A 16,986-nucleotide genomic window follows, 5' to 3' on the forward strand; every position below is an offset into this window, starting at 1 on the left:
CTCCTAGGACTCAAGAGGAACTGTCTTCATAGCCCAGGAAGTACTTAATTATTTCAAACTAACCCAAAGAGCCTATGTGCATAAACAATTCTTCACCAAAAAGGTACATCTTCTGGATTTAAATGCAAGACACTTAAATCAGTGGCCTCAGTTTCAAAGATCACATACCCTCTTCTTTGCCTTGAAACACTTTGCCTCAGGTAAGGGAAGGACAAACTGGGGAGTGGGGTAGGGACCTAAAACCCCTCCCTTGAGGTCTCTGGAGGAGAAGGCCTGATATAGGCTTTAAGGTCAGAGAGACATGAATTTTGGTCCCAGATCAACCACTAGTGAGTTATAAAAACTTCTTCATATTAATCTCTTTGAGCCTCAGTTTTCTTATCTGTAAAATGGGGATAACAGTACCTGTACTATAACCTCATAAAGCTGATATAAAGATGGTATGAACTGACTGTCCAATGTCTGGCACATAAGGAATAGTCAATAAATGATTACTAATTTTACAATGAAAAATTCTTCAGGCTCTCCGCAGGGAGCCTGCTTCTCCCTCTGCTTGTGTCTCTGCCTCTCTTTATCTCTCATGAGTAAATAAAGAAAATCTTAAAAAAAATTCTTTCTGGGGACAATAGACATTTGGTAGCTCTTATCCCCAGACAGTTCTAATAATAAGCTAGGAGATAAGGCCTTACACATCTTCGTTCAGATTCTGGTAAAGTGGAAACCTAATTTCTCTATTCGATATGAAAGCAGGCTTCCATAATGACCCCCTATTCCAAGTGTAACTGGCAATGCACTAGCCAGAAGTCAGAGAATGTCCAGTACCCACTGCTTAACAATCTTGGTGTAGTGCAAGAGGACACAGGTTAAAAAAAAATTGAGCAGAGATGCCAGAAAGGCCAGTTTTGCAAAATACAGGTTGTGAAACTTCAGGATCAGGAGGGAGAGAGATCCCAGTGCACAAAATTAATTAAAAAAAAAAAAAAGTTAGTTCAAAATTGCTGATAAGCTTTCAGATACACTTACACATCTTTCCCCAAGCACACAGGATAACCATTCCCCAAAGACTATTCAGTAGCCTATGTTTGTTTGTTTATTTATTAGCAGAACCTTTGGAATTATTTAGGAAGTAACTTCTAGTATTTGTTTGTTTGTTTGTTTGTTTGTTTATTTGCAGAGCCTTTGAAATAGGAAGTAACTTCTAGCCTAAAGATAGCAGCAAAGGAGAATCCCACTAATGGAAAAGTTCTTGGCATGGGCTACCCTATCTTGATGTCAGAGGTCTATGCCTTGTGCCTGAAAAATTGCTTAGTCTCAAATCTCTGATGGACTAAATTCCCAGAATGAGAATTAGCAGACAACTAAGTAATAGGATGTGACCTGAGAGTAAACCTGTATTCATTACCTTCTCAATATGAACTGACATCTACAGTATAGCTTATTTGGAGAGAATATGTAAGGCTGACACCAGCCCACTTCCAGCCAGGGCAATATGTATGGCTTTCCCTAGAAGGTAGGCTGCCAAATGAGGATGAAATCACAAGATGACAACAGAGAAACTTACTGAGACTTCTTATAGGATAGGCAATAAACACAGAACCTATCAAGATTACAGTGGGATGGGGCACCTGGGTGGCTCAGTTGGTTGTGTCTGACTTTGGCTCAGCTCATGATCACAGGGTACTGGGATTGAGCCCCACATCGGGCTCCTCAGTGGGGAGCCCACTTCTCCCTCTCCCTCTGCCCCCTCCTTGCCCCCCTGCTTGTGTGTGTGTGCACGTACTCTCTCTGTCAAACAAATAAAATGTTAAAAAAAAAAAAAGATTGCAGTGGGATGTAACAGAAAGAGGCTAGAGTTAGAGAAACCTGGGTTCATATCTTGACATCATCATTTAGTACTTATATGACCTTGACCTAAGCTTTACTGGTAAAATAGTCAACATCACACCATTTTTTAAAATAATATTATGAAGATTAGATAGAAAATAAATATAAAAGTATAAATCATAATATCTAGCCAACAGAAGGTGCCAATGAATGAAGGCTATTGAGATTGAAACAAAAAAAAGAGGGGATCCCTGGGTGGCACAGCGGTTTAGCGCCTGCCTTTGACCCAGGGTGTGATCCTGGAGTCCTGGGATTGAGTCCCACATCAGGCTCCCTGCATGGAGCCTGCTTCTCCCTCTGCCTCTCTCTCTCTCTCTGTGTCTCTCATGAATAAATAAATAAAATATTAAAAAAAAAAGAAACAAAGAAATGGAGATAGGAAATAATTGATGCATTCGAATAAGATGAATGAGGTGGTTAAATGGTGTCCAGGAAAGTCTGGAGCTCTCACTGATATATAAGGAGAGTGACAGGGAAGGCAACCATACCTCTTTTTGCCAAAGTGTTACCATGGGGACAGAACCATAGAAATTAAAAAAAAAAAAAAAACCAACACACAGAAATAATAGTTCTGGAAGGAACCTTTTAAATCACCTACCTAATCCATGGACCTCATTTCACAGATGAAGAAACAGATGTCCCGAAAGATTGAAAATTGCCCCAAAACCCAAAGCTGGGATTAGACAACAGAGTCTTCTGACTCCTAATCCAGTGTTCTTCCTATATTAGCAAGCTAGTTTAACCTGGGGCACATTCTTTAATTTACAGGCTAAACTCCTAATTTTTCAGAGAACAAACATTCAAGGAACTCAAACTCACTCCTAATAAGTGGGAAACATGATCTCTGGAGAGCTGGGAAAGCCTGGTTTGATGTTTAAGTTTTCATTACTACCAGGTCCTTCAGGACTCCAGGGCTTGTCCATATCCACCAATAGCAGCCAAAGACCCTGCTCAGCCCTCTTGGAGTTTGGGGTCAACCACCACCAAAACTGTACAGACCACTCCGAACTTATTATAAGAAAAATCTAATTTGGGTTGATATTTTATTTTGTTTGAATTTTTATTAGAGAGAGAGAACAACAAGTATGAGGGGCAGAGGGAGAAGGAAAGACTCTCAAGCAGATTCCACACTAAGCGTGGAGCCCATGCTGGGCTCACTCTTATGACCTAAAATATGACCTGAACTGAAACCAAGAGTCAGATGCTCAACTGACTGCACCACCCAGGCACGTCTGGGTTGTATTTTAATTTAGTGCTCATTTATTTAATTTTATTTTTAAAAAGATTTTATTTATTTATTCATGAGAAACAGAGAGAGAGGGAGAGAGAGAAAGAGAGGCAGGGACACAGGCAGAGGGAGAAGCAGGCTCCATGCAGAGACCCTGACATGGGACTCAATCCCGGGTCTCCAGGATCACACCCTGGGCTGAAGGTGGTGCTAAACCGCTGAGCCACCTGGGCTGCCCTTGTACTCATTTAGAAGCTTAAATACAAAGGTCTTTAATCTTCCATGGGCTTTGGCTGTAGCCATCAGGTGGTCTCCCGGCTTGGGGTGAGGTGTTAAAAAAGATTCAATGAGTACATTCTACAAGTAAGTAATGGTAAGCTCTATGTCCAACATGGGACTCAAACTCATGACCTCAAGATCAAGACTCGCAGGCTCCACTGACTAAGCCAGCCAGGGGCCCCAAAATACCTTCTTTAATGAATGCTCATACCTCAAGGCCAATTTTCCATTCTCTGAAAGAGACTGTAACCACTTCATTCGCACTTCCATGCCCTTCTGCTCTAACCCGGCCAAACCCCTAACCATAGCAAAATTAATCTCTGGATGATTTGAAACAGATTTAGTAATTATAAGGAGAAAAGATGATAAAGGCTTTTTAGAGGATTTTCATGATAATCTCCATCTATCTCTCCCACTAGACTCTGGCCATTTGTTCTATTTCAGATGTTTATTCAGTAGTTAGAGAATATGATTTTTTTTGGCTCCATTTTTTTCCCCATAAGGCAGGAAAAGACAGCTTGAGAGATTCAAGCTCTGAAACCACAAACAAGAGCATCACCAGGCATAACTCCATATTGCTTTCACTTCTCTCTCTCATCGGTTAGAGAGAACTGACCAGGTACAACTTATTCTATGAGCTGATGATGAAGAAATAATGAAAGAATTTGGTATGAAATAATGAAAGAATTTGGGAAATGAAATACATCCCTCGCAATGGTTCCATGTTTGAGGCAACCAATCCTGGTGCCCAGAGAACCATGCCACCTATCTAAACTGTTCATTGTCTGGCATAATGTCCCATCTCTAAAGAAATAGCGCTAAAAGCAGAGTAGGCCTTCAACACCAGTCAGTGGGAAATGGACTGCTAAAGGAGATGATCAGCCAAGTAGCTGCAGGCTTTTACGCAATTTTTATGGTAAATGCAGACTGAGATCTCCTCCACATTGTCCTGGAAGACCAACCATAATTCAACTTATTCCTTCTACTACCCAGTAAACTTCTTCAAACTCAAAGGAAGATACCCTTTCCTCTAAAAATGAAAATGACCTGGGTTGCCTGGATGGCTCAGTGGTTGAGCACCTGCCTTTGGCTCAGGGTGTGATCCTGGAGTCTGGGGATCGAGTCCCACATTGGGCTCCCCAAAGGGAGCCTGCTTCTCCCTTGGCCTATGTCTCTGCCTCTGTGTGTTTCTCACGGATAAATAAAACCTTTTAAAAATTAATATAATAAAATAAAATAAAAATGAGAGTGACCTACTGAAGGCATTGCCTGCCTCCCTTCTCTGAATCTGTTATAGGGCTGAAATGCTCTGTAAATTTTGGCAAGAGACTGAAGAGAAACTGGAGGTCTGATCCTTTATTTTTCTCTGAAAGGACCTAAGCTATGTAGTAGCCACCCATCTTTCCTCTACATTCTCCAAACCAGACCTTCCCCAGAACTGGTGATGTGTCTCCCAATGAGGGACAACCCCTCTTCCCCCAGAAGCAATAAAGGTCTGTCCCCAACTTTCCAATTTCAAGTGTAAGGACAGCCTCTCGGTGGCACTCTCATAGTTAAGTGGTGCTCTGGTCAGGTGTCAGGCTGCATGGAGGGAGATTTCTGATGGTAAAGAAGCAAAAAGACAATTCTTCTTCCTCTATAATCCACATTTATCCTTCTAAATTCAGGACTAGCTAAACAAGAAGCACTGCAAAGATGTTTTCCAAGTAAAGACCTTGATGGGTCACTACTGGGTCTAGTTGTGTTTGGGCCATGAAAACGAGTTTCAGCCAACAGCTACTAATTTTCAAAATAATAGAGGAGCATGGCTGAATTTCACTTTTATGTGTAATTTAAGAAATACAACCAAAAAATGAATAAAGGAAAAAAGAGAACCAACCAAAAAACAGACTCCTAACTAGAGAGAACAAACTGGTGGTTGACAGAGGGGAGGTCGGTGGGGGAAGGGGTGAAACAAATGAAGGGGATTAAGAGGACACTTATCTTAATGAGTACTGAGTAATATATGGAATTGTTAAATCACTATAGTGTACACCTAAAACTAAAATAATTCCAATATGTTAAATATATTAGAATTAAAATTAAAACAAACAATATAGCCCTAGCGTCAGCCTGCCTGGACTCATCCTAGCTCCACGACTTACTAACAGGTTAGCCTGGATGAACCTCAGTTTCTTCATCTAGAGAATGGGGATTATAATAATGTTCTTCACAGAGAAGTAGTTGTGAAGATTAGATAAGGCAATAGATAGAAAGTGCCAATCATACTACTTAACACACAGAGAACACTTTACATTATTATTCTTTTTTTTTTTTTTAAGATTGTATTTATTTATTCATGAGAGAGGCAGAGACATAGGCAGAGGGAAAAGCAGGCTCCATGCAGGAAGCTCGAAGTCCCATCCCGGGTCTCTGGGCAGACGTTCAACCACTGAGCCACCCAGGCATCCTATATCCTCTTTCATTTTAATGTAACTCCATGAATAACCGCTTTTTTTTGTTTTTTTTTTTTTTAATTTAAATTTAATTAATTAACATAGAGTGTATTATTGAGAAATAACTGCTTTTTAGAACCTGAAATTCCAAGCCTTGCCATAAAGTATCAAACTTTCCCCTCCCCCACTTTCTGGAAGAGATGTGTCTTCCACAGACTTCCCAGAGGGATAAACACCACTTTAGAGTTTATGCATTAGTAGATGTAGACAGGCAGGGTGGCAGGCCCTCTCCTGGAGAAACAAACATGCTACTACTACTGATTTCCTTACTGAAACTGTCACAGCTAGATTCTCAGGCCCCTGAAAGAAGAGACCCAGTGTTACATTATAGATTTTCCACAATGCCTAACAGAGTCTTAAGAAACAATAAACATCAACGTGCTTGTGGACTAATTTAGTAACACTCAGGCCCAACCAAAAAGGAAAGGAATTTCTCATCAAGGTCACACAATAGGAATAGACTTAGGCCATCACAGCACACCCATCAATCTCAGCATTCTGATAGGTTTCTAAAGACCTCAGGGCCAAGTCTTGCCTTTAAGGAGCTAACAAGCAAAATGGGGACTCAAGATCAACCACCGTGGAAGGACATATTCACAGATAGCACATACAGGGTAGAGTGCTAAGTGTGGTTTGGAATTAGCTACAAAACTGACCAGTGAGGGACGCCTGCGTGGCTCAGTGGTTGAGCATCTGCCTTCGGCTAAGGTCGTGATCTCAGGGTCCTGGGATCAAGTCCTGATTGGGTTCCCTGCAGGGAGGCTGCTTCTTCCTCTGCCTATGTCTCTGCCTCTCTGTGTCTCTCATGAATGAATGAATGAACAAATGAACGAACAAACAAATAAATTCTTAAAAAAAAATCAAACAAAACTGACCAGTGAATGAGTGACCTGGTTCAAAGAGTGCCACACCTTTTAAAACAAGGAAAATTAATGAATCCAAGATCTTTCCTATTTTGTCCACTACTCCTCTATTTTACACTACTGTATCAGTTACTATTGAATACAAAATTTCCCACCAGGTAGTAGGGCCCTGAGAAGGCAGCCGTCAAGGGGCCCATTAGCTCTGACAGATGTGTGACTGTAGCATAGCCAGCTTAGGCTCGGTAAGGTCCTATCACCTGAGGGGCAGACTGCTCAGGCTCAGCCCTGATGCTGAAAAAAACAAGTCCTGCACAAAAGATGAGCAAAAGTTTAAAAAGGTGGGAAAGAATATTACTTTACTTTGCAAACATACCATCTATATAGCTTCATTTTCTCAGAAATCAGGTTTGATCCATTCTAAAATGTCCTTTTGAGGTGTGTTCAATTTAGCAATGAATTTCAACTGCACAAATGCAGCTCAACTGTGCAGGGTACTCATTAGATAACTGTCCAAAACAATCTAAGCAGATACACACTGTGTTCTTTGAATAGCCAGGTTCAAAGGCTTGCTAAGCTATTTTTAGTACTTCTTTGCATACTGTAACTAACAGATTTGCATCTCAGAAAATGAGGAGAAGAAACAATTAGGTTCAGGAGTTCCAAGGCTAACTAGTACCCAGAGAAGACTGTTTACTTCCTTCAGATACCCTTTGCTTAATCTTCTCTTATATAAGGCAAAGCCTGTCCATCTAGAAAGGCCTAAAAGGGACACAGTGATCAAGCACACAGTTAAAAGGACAAAATGTCAGCTACACAAGAGCTTCATTGCTGTTTTGAGAGATGTGAGGGTAAGCCTGTGTAAATAAATGATCAAAGCAAGGCTGGGACCTGGGCCCAAGAACAGAAAGGGAAAATATGTTAAGGGAAGAGACACCTTTTAGTGGATTATCTTAAAAAGAATATTAAAATGCTCACTATACATATTGTGTCCAATATCCATTCAAGACTTCCCCTTTAGTGACTGAAAGGAAGAAAGAGAACAAGTACAATGGGACAATATATATGAATAGTTAATGCAAGGGAAGATTCTCTGAAAAGTGAGTGAAATTTTAAAAATTCAGCTGAGAGACGCCTGGGTGGCTCAGCGGTTGAGCATCTGCCTTTGGCTCAGGGTGTGATCCCAGGTCCTGGGATGGAGTCCCACATCAGGCTCCCTGCATGGAGCCTGCTTCTCCCTCTGCCTATGTCTCTCTCTCTCTGTGTCTCTCTTGAATAAATAAATAAAATATTTTTAAAAAATAAAAAAAATAAAAATCAGCTGAGTAACTCCAGGTATACTGTAATATTTTAAAGTAGTTCAGGATTTCCACTTTTAGTCAAGATGGAGTAATTGAGAACATGAAAGACATAACCCTCTTCAGACACTAGATAATAGAGAGTGCAGGACAGGTACCCCCCAAAAAAGGAAAATGTTCAGGTGAGTGTGAAGGTCCTACTGGGCTAAGGAGACACACTGGAGTTTGGGAAGGTGGCTAGAACTTGTGAGGCAGAGTACCAGAGGAGGCAGTAAGGCAAAGGAAAGAGCTTCAGAAATTTGCAGTATTCCCATTGAATCTGTCGCTGATAAGGACTGCATGTGTAAGGTAAAACTCAACCAGAATAGACTGAAAAAGAGAATCTGTCAACTCACATCGGACTGAGAGGTGTTTGAATTTTGACCAACAAAAACAAAAAGGACCTGTGGAACTAGCTAGGACATTCCTAAGAGACCCCAGACCAGTCACACCTTACTAGTGGAATCAAACTAGCCCTAGAGTAAAGGCTACTCTAAACTTACCCAAATAGAGATTAAAAAGAAGTGTCATGGATGAATTTGGTCAAAAGGTACAAACTTGGGCAGCCCCAGTGGCGCAGCGGTTTAGCGCCGCCTGTGGCCCCTGGGTGTGATCCTGGAGACCAAGGATGGAGTCCCACATCGGGCTTCCTGCATGGAGCCTGCTTCTCCCTCTGCCTGTGTCTCTGCCTCTCTCTCGCTCTCTCTGAATGAATAAATAAATAAATCTTTAAAAAAAAAAAAAGGTACAAACTTGCAGTTATAAAATAAATAAGTACTGAGGACATAATGTGCAATATGTTGACTAGTTGACACTGCTGTATGGCATGTTTGAAAGTTGTTAAGAATGAATCCTAAGAGTTCTCAGTGCAAGGAAAAAACCAAACATTTTTGCCCTTTTTTTTTTAAGATTTTATTTATTTATTCATGAGAGAAACACAGAGAGAAAGGCAGAGACACAGGCAGAGGGAGAAGCAGGCTCCATGCAGGGAGCCCAACGCGGGACTCGATCCTGGGACTCCAGGATCATGCCCTGAGCTGAAGGCAGATGTTCAACCACTGAGCCACCCAGGTGTCCCCATTTTTGTCCTTTCTTTGGTATCTATAATGAGATGGATGTTGACTGAACTTATTGTGGTAATCATTTCATAATATATGTAAGTCATGTCATTGTGCTGTATATCTTAAACTTTTAAATGGTATATATCAATCATATCTCAATAAAACTGGGGGGGAAAAGATCACAACAACCAAAAAAGGAAGTTTCAAATGGACCATGCTATTCCAAAAAGAATTTACCTGCTTTCCTGAACAGTCCAACACTATTTAATAAAGATCACAAAATCTCTCAGCTATGTAATATTCACAATGCCTAGTATCCAATAAAAAATTATCAGACAAAAAAAATTATCAGACATGTAAAAAACAGGAAAATATGACTCATAAAAGAAACATTAGTCAAAAGAAACAGATCCAGAAATGAGATACTAGCATTAAAAGCATGGATATTTAAAGAGCCTGGGTGGCTCAGTGGGTTAAGAGTCTTTTTTTTTTTTTTAAAATACTGTATTTATTCATTTGACATAAGAGAGCTTGAGAGAGCAGGAGGGCAGGAGGAGAGGAAGAGGGAGGCTCCCCACTGAGTAGGAAGCCTGATGCAGGGCTTGACCAGGATCTGGGGACCATGACCTGAGCCCAAGGCAGTTGCCCAATTGGCTGAGCCACCCAGGTGTCCCAAAAGTCTGACTCTTGATTTTGGTTCAGGTCAGGATCTCATGGCCATGAGACTGAGACCCATGCTGGGATCCATGCTTAGCATGGAACCTGCTTAAGATTCTCTCTCTCTGGGGCACCTGAGTGGCTCAGTGGGTTGGACATCTGACTCTTGATTTTAGCTCAGGTCATGATCTCAGTCTCCTGAAATCAAGTCCCACATCAGGCTCAATGCTCAGTACAGAGTCTGCTTGTTCACTCTTTCTCCTTCTGACCCTCTCTCTGCTCCTTCATGTGCTTGTGCATACACACTCTCTCTTTAAAACAAATAAAATCTTACAAAAAAAAAAAAGATTTTCTCCCTCTCTCTCTGCTCCCTCCTAAGATAAAAAGAGCTATTCTAAATTTGTTCAAGTATTTTTTAAAAAGATTTTATTTATTTATTCATGAGAGAGACAGAGAGAGAGGCAGAGACACAGGCAGAGGGAGAAGCAGGCTCCAAGCAGGGAGCTCAATGTGGGACTTGATCCCAGGTTTCCAGGATCACACCCTGGGCTGAAGGCGGCGCTAAACCGCTGAGCCATCTGGGCTACCCTTGTTCAAGTATTTAAACCATGAATGTAATAAGGAGCAAAATGGAAGATATAATGCACAACATAATAAAATTGTGAGACTGTCAGACTGGACATAAAATTAAGACCCAACTATGGGTGGTTTAAAACAAATTCACCTAAAATATAAAGACACAGATAGGCTGAAAGTGAAAAGATAGAGAAAGATATGCTTGTGAAGAAACTAAAGAAAGCACAATTGCTATAGTAATATCTGACAAAAGAAACTTCAAAACAAGGAATATTACCAGGAGTAAACAGTGAAATTTCCATAATGATAAAAGAGTTAGTTCTTTACAAAGACAATTTTATATATATGTGTACCTAATAAGAGATCTTCAAAATTCTGGATGAAGCAAAATTGACAGAACTAAAGGAAGATATTTAAAAAGTCTACTATTATAGTTCTAAGTTTCAATACTCTTCATAACTGATAAAACAATTAGACAGAAAATCAGTGAAGACAGAAGACTTAAGCAACATTACTAACCAAATTGACCTAAAGGCATTTATAGAAAATTTATGTTATTTAAAGATTACGTATTTATTCATGTGAGACACAGAAAGAGAGGCAGAGACATAGGCAGAGGGAGAAGCAGGCTCCCTATGGGGACCCTGATGTGGGACTTGATCCCAGGACCCCAGAATCACGACCTGAGCCAAAGGCAGATGCTCAACCACTGAGCCACCCAGGCATCCCATACATATTCTTTTTTTTTTTTTCTTCAAGATTTTATTTATTTATTCATGAGAGGTACAAAGAGAGGCAGAGACACAGGCAGAGGGAGAAAGAAGCAGGCTCCCTGTAGGGAGCCCGATGCGGGACTCGATCACAGGACTCCAAGATCATGCCCTGAGCCAAAGGCAGATGCTCAACCACTGAGCCACCCAGGCGTCACTACATATTCTTTTAAAATTCACACAGAACAGTCAATAATATAGATCATATGCTAGACCATAAAACAAATCTCAATAAATTTAAAAGGAATGAAATCAATCACATGGAGTATGTATTTCATATCTACTAGGGAATAAAATAAGAAATTAGTAACAGAAATTTATCTGAAAAATCTCCAAATAATGGGAATAAAACAATACATTTCTAAATATCACTAAAGAAGTGAGAAAATACTGTGAAGTGAATGAAAATGAAAACACAGCATAACAAAATCTGTGGTATTTGCTAGCACAGGGGAAATTTATAGCACTAAATTTTTATATTAGAAAATAAGAATTGAAATCAATGATCTAAGTTTCTACCTTAAGAAATTAGAAAAAGGGGCACATGGGAGGCTCTGTTGGTTAAGTGGCTGCCTTTGGCTTGGGTCATGATCCTGGAGCCCTGGGATCAAACCTGGTGTTGGGCTCCCTGCTCAGCAGGGAATATGCTTCTCCCTTTCCCTCTTTGCTCACTGTCTCTCAAGTAAATAAATAAAGTATGTATGTGTGTATATACATATATATGTGTGTGTGTATATATGTGTGTGTGTGTGTGTGTGTGTGTATATATATATATATATATATATATATATATTTTTTTTTTTTTTTTTAAAGAAGGGACTCCTGGGTGGCTCAGTTGGTTGGGCATCTGCCTTCGGCTCAGGTCATGATCTCAGGGTCCTGGGATAAAGCCCCACCACATCAGGCTCTCTGCTCATCAGGAAATCTGCTTTTCCCTCTTCTTCCCCAGCTTGTGTGTGTTTGCACTCTCTCTTGCTTACTCTCTCTCATATAAATAAATAAAATCTTTAAAATGAGTAAAATATTTAAGAAATTAAAAATTTTAAAATTAAAGAAATTAGAAAAAGAAGAGCAAACAGAAGAAAATAGCAAAGATGGTCATGTAAATCAATGAAATAGAAAACACCAAAATAATAGAAAATGAATGAATCTAAAAGCTAATTCTTTGGACAGATTAAGAAAACGGATAAAACCTGTAGCCAGACTGAACAGGAACAAGAGAAGAAACACACATATTACCCATATGAATGATGAATCTATAGGCATTTAAAGATTTTATTTATTTGTTTATTTATTTATTTATTGGGGGGGGGCAGAGGGAGAGAGAACATCAAGCAGATTCTCTGCTGAGTGCAGAGCATATCCCTGAGCTCAATCTCATGACCCTGAGATCATGACCTGAGCCTAAATCAAGAGTCAGACACTTAACCAACTGAGCCACCCAGGTGCCCCCAAATACTATAGACATTTAAAGAAAAAAATGATATATACGAACAAGTTATACCAATAAATTTAACAACTCATATTAATGAATAACTTCCTTGAAGACACAAATGACTAAAATTGACTCAAGAACAAGTAGAAAACCTATCTTTAAATCTATTTTAAAAATTGAATTAATAATTAAAATGCTTCCCACAGGGGCGCCTGGGTTGTTCAGTCAGTTAAGCATCTGCCTTCAGGCTCAGGTCATGATTCTGGGGTCCTGGGATTAAGCCCCACATAGAGCTCCCCACTCAGTGTGTACCTGATTCTCCTTCTCCCTCTTTAGCTCCCCTTGCTTGTGCTCTCTCTGAAATGAATAAATTGAATCTTTTAAAAAAATTAAAATATAAAATGTTTCCCACAGAAGCATACTAATATACGTAATTTACTTTGAAACACATAAAAAAATAAGAGGGATTGATGGATCCATCCTATGTATCAGATATGTGATAAAATATAATAAAATGTAAATGACAGAAATTAGGTGGTGGCAATGCTGGTAGTCAATGTATAATTTACTCATCTTTACTGTATGTTTGAAATTTTCTTTATTTTTTCTTAGAGAGAGAGAGAGAGACAGCATGAGTTGGGTAGGGGGCAGAGGGAGAGAGAGAATCCCAAGCAGGTTCCATGTTCAGTGTGGAGCCCTACATGGGGCTTGATCCTACAACCCTGAGATCATGTCCCCAGATGAAATGAAGATTAGATGCCCAACCAACTGAGGCACCCCTGAAATTTTTTGTAATAAAATGCTGGGTAAAAAAATTCTTCCCACAAAGAAAAGAAAACTCTAGACTAAGATGCCCTCACTGGTTAATTCTATTAATTATTAAGCAAGAAATAATATCAATCCTACACAAACACCCCCCCACACACACACAAACTCCTTTTAAAAATGAAGAAAGCAGGGCAGCCCAGGTGGCTCAGCAGTTTAGTGCTGCCTTCAGCCCAGGGCCTGATCCTGAAGACCCGGGATAGAGTCCCATGCTAGGCTCCTTGCAGGGAGCCTGTTTCTCCCTCTGCCTGTGTCTCTGTCTCTCTGCCCCCACCCCCCCATGAATAAATAAAATCTTTTTAAAAAATGGAGAGAGAAAAGAATCTTTAAAAAAAAAAGAATCTTTAAAAAATGGAGAGAGGAATTTTTTAAAGATTATTTATTTATTTATTCCTGAGACATGAGAGACACAGAGAGGCAGGTACTAAACCGCTGAGCCACCCGGGCTGCTCAGAGAAAGGAATTCTGCCCAACTTATTTTATAGGGCATCATTACTCCAATATCAAAATCAAAGACACCACAAGGATACTATGGAACTGACATCCCTCATAAGCACTGATGCAAAAATAATCAGCAAAATATTAGCAACTCAAATTCTGTAATGTACAAAGTAAATACTGTAACATGATCAAGAGGGGCTTATCCCAGGAATATAAGGCTCAGTTACTATTAAAAATTAATCACAATAACTCTGTATCAGAATAAGGAGAAAATCCATGGGCACCGGACTAGCTCAGGGAATAGAACATGCAACTCTTGATCTTGGGGTTAAGTTTGAACTCCATATTGGGTGTAGAGATTACTTAAAAAAATACTTGAGATAGAAAATCCATATAATCATCTCAATATATGTAGAAAAAGCACTAAAAATTCAATATCTATTCATGATTTTAAAATTCTCAACAAATTCAGAATGGGAAGGAAACTTCAATGTAATAAAGGGAATATATGAAAATTGACAGCTAACACATTACTTAATGATGAAAGACCAAAAGCCTTCTCTTGAAAATCTGAAAAAAAAAGTCTGCTCTTACCACTTCAATAGTTACTAAAGGTCTGAGCCAGTGCAATAAAGAAAGAAAAAGAAATCAAAGACATATATATTTGAAAGAACTAAAACTGAAATTATCTGTATGCAACATGATTATGAGCACAAAAAATTCTAAGGACCTTAAAAAAACAATTAATAAATGAGTTTATCAAAGCTTCAGGAAAAAAGGTCAATATAAAACTATTCTATTTCTTTTTTTTTTTTTTTTAAGATTTATTTATTCATTCAAAGAGAGCGAATGAGAGAGGCAGAGACACAAGCGGAGGGAGAAGCAGGCTCCATGCAGGGAGCCCGAAGTGGGACTTGATCCCGTGTCTCCAGGATCACACCCCAGGCTGCAGGTGGCGCTAAACCGCTGCGCCACCGGGGCTGCCCAACTATTCTATTTCTTTATTTTTCTTTTTTCTTTTTTTATTTTTTTTTAATTTATTTATGATAGTCACACACAGAGAGAGAGAGAGAGAGAGAGAGAGAGAGAGGCAGAGACACAGGCAGAGGGAGAAGCAGGCCCCATGCACCGGGAGCCTGACGTGGGACTCGATCCCGGGTCTCCAGGATCGCGCCCTGGGCCAAACGCAGGCGCCAAACCGCTGCGCCACCCAGGGATCCCCAACTATTCTATTTCTATACACTAACCAAAAAAGTTGGAAATCAAATCATTTATATATAACATAAAAAATGAAATATCTGGGGACAGACTGAACAAAACACATGCAAATACTATGCTAAAAAACTACAAAATATTGATGAGAAAATTTAAAAGATCTAAATAAATGGAGAGCTATTAAGTTTCCGGATTTGGAAACAATATTATTAAAGTGTTGCTTCTTCCCCAAGTTCATCTAGAGTTAATGCAATTCCAATCAAAATCTTAGCAGGGATTTCTGGGTGGCTCAGCGGTTTGGCGCCTGCCTTTGGCCCAGGGCGTGATCCTGGAGTCCCAGGATCGAGTCCCGCGCCGGGCTCCTGGCATGGAGCCTGCTTCTCCCTCTGCCTGTGTCTCTGCCTCTCTCTCTCTCTCTCTCTCTCTCTCTATCATAAATAAATAAATAAATAAATAAATAAATCTTAAAAAAAAATCTTAGCAGACTTTTTTTTTTTAGCAGACTCTTTTTTTTGTAGAAATTGACAAGCTAGCTTCAGTTTCACTTTTTAAAAATTTTAATATTATTTACTTATTTGTTTGACAGAGAGACAAAGACAGCCAGAGAGCACAAGCAAGGAGAACAGCAGAGAGAGAGGGAGAAGCAGGCTCCCTGCTGAACAGGAAGCCCAATATAGGGCTGGAACTCTCAGAACCCTGGGATCATGACCTGAGCCAAAAGCAGACACTTACAGACTAAGCCACCCAGGCACCCCAAATTCCACTCTTTACATGGAAATGCAAAGGACTGTAGAATATTCAAAACACTTCTTTTTTCTAGTAAAAATATGGGACACTTCACACATTTGTGTGTCATCCTTGCACAGGGGTCATGCTAATCTTCTGTCATTCCAATTTTAGCATATGTGCTGCCAAAGTGAGCACAATTTTTAAAAAGAACAAAATCATTACAAAAAGATTAATAAATTCATCTTTATGAATATTAAATTAAAATTGGTCTTCATTAAAATGTCTGTCCTTTGAAAAACACCATTAAGAAGATGCAAAGGTAGGTGTCTGGGTGGCTCAGTGGTAGAGCTTCTGCCTTCAGCTCAGGTTGTGATCCTGGCATCCTGGGATCGAGTTCTGCATCAGGCTGCCCGCAGGGAGCCTGCTTCTCCTGTCTCTGCTTCTCTTTCTGTGTCTCTCATGAATAAATAAATAAAATCTCAAAAAAAAAAAAAAAAAAAAAAGAGGATGCGAAGGTAAGCCACAGGCTATGAGAAAATATTTGCCATATATATGTCATAATATACATAAATATATAACAAAGAATTTGCATCCAGAATACACAAAAACTCTTAAATAACACACACACACACAAAAGACAAATGAGCAAATTTTTTAAATAAGCAAATGATTTGGACACCTCACAAAAGAAGATACATAATGGCCAATAACCAAATGATAACTGCTCAAGCATCACTTGTCATAATGCAAAATAAATTGATAGTAATTTTTTTCAATTTTTAAAAAACACTCATATTTGAAATATTTTTATTTATGTACAAAGAGTTAGCATTAAGATAGGTCTCTTGGATATACACAGTAAGTTAGGTATCTTGAATGATGCATTCAAGGAAGTTCACTTAATCTCACTTAATGAAGCCTATATCCTTTCCATACTGGCAGAAACGCTGGTTGCACATACTGAGGCCGTAGACCCTATTTCCAGATCAGACCATGCCAGTATAAGCAGATACAGCAAGGAAGAAAACCCTGGCCAAATTTCCTCAAATGGCCCCAGGAGAGCTGATGGTGACCCATCTTGCTCTCTCGGATGCAGATGCAACAAGACTAAAGGTGATAAGGGGACGCCTGGGTGGCTTAGCAGTTGAGTGTGGGCCTTTGGCTCAGTGTGTGATCCTGCTGTCCCAGGACTGA

At 39.7% G+C, this 16,986-nt stretch overlaps 1 protein-coding gene, 1 non-coding gene and 1 pseudogene across 6 annotated transcripts in view; all 3 read right to left on the reverse strand.

Moving 5' to 3' along the window:
• ARMH3 (armadillo like helical domain containing 3) overlaps window positions 1–16,986 on the reverse strand; it is a 183,590-nt gene that overhangs the window by 6,901 nt on the left and 159,703 nt on the right. The window lies entirely within an intron of this gene.
• Window positions 15,885–15,987, reverse strand: LOC112918349 (U6 spliceosomal RNA). The gene has a single exon (XR_003234670.1). It is a non-coding gene; the product is annotated as a U6 spliceosomal RNA (small nuclear RNA).
• Window positions 16,698–16,869, reverse strand: LOC112915241 (small ribosomal subunit protein uS14-like; annotated as a pseudogene).

The sequence above is a fragment of the Vulpes vulpes genome, chromosome 15 (assembly GCF_048418805.1).
Source record: "Vulpes vulpes isolate BD-2025 chromosome 15, VulVul3, whole genome shotgun sequence".
Classification (NCBI taxonomy): domain Eukaryota; kingdom Metazoa; phylum Chordata; class Mammalia; order Carnivora; family Canidae; genus Vulpes; species Vulpes vulpes.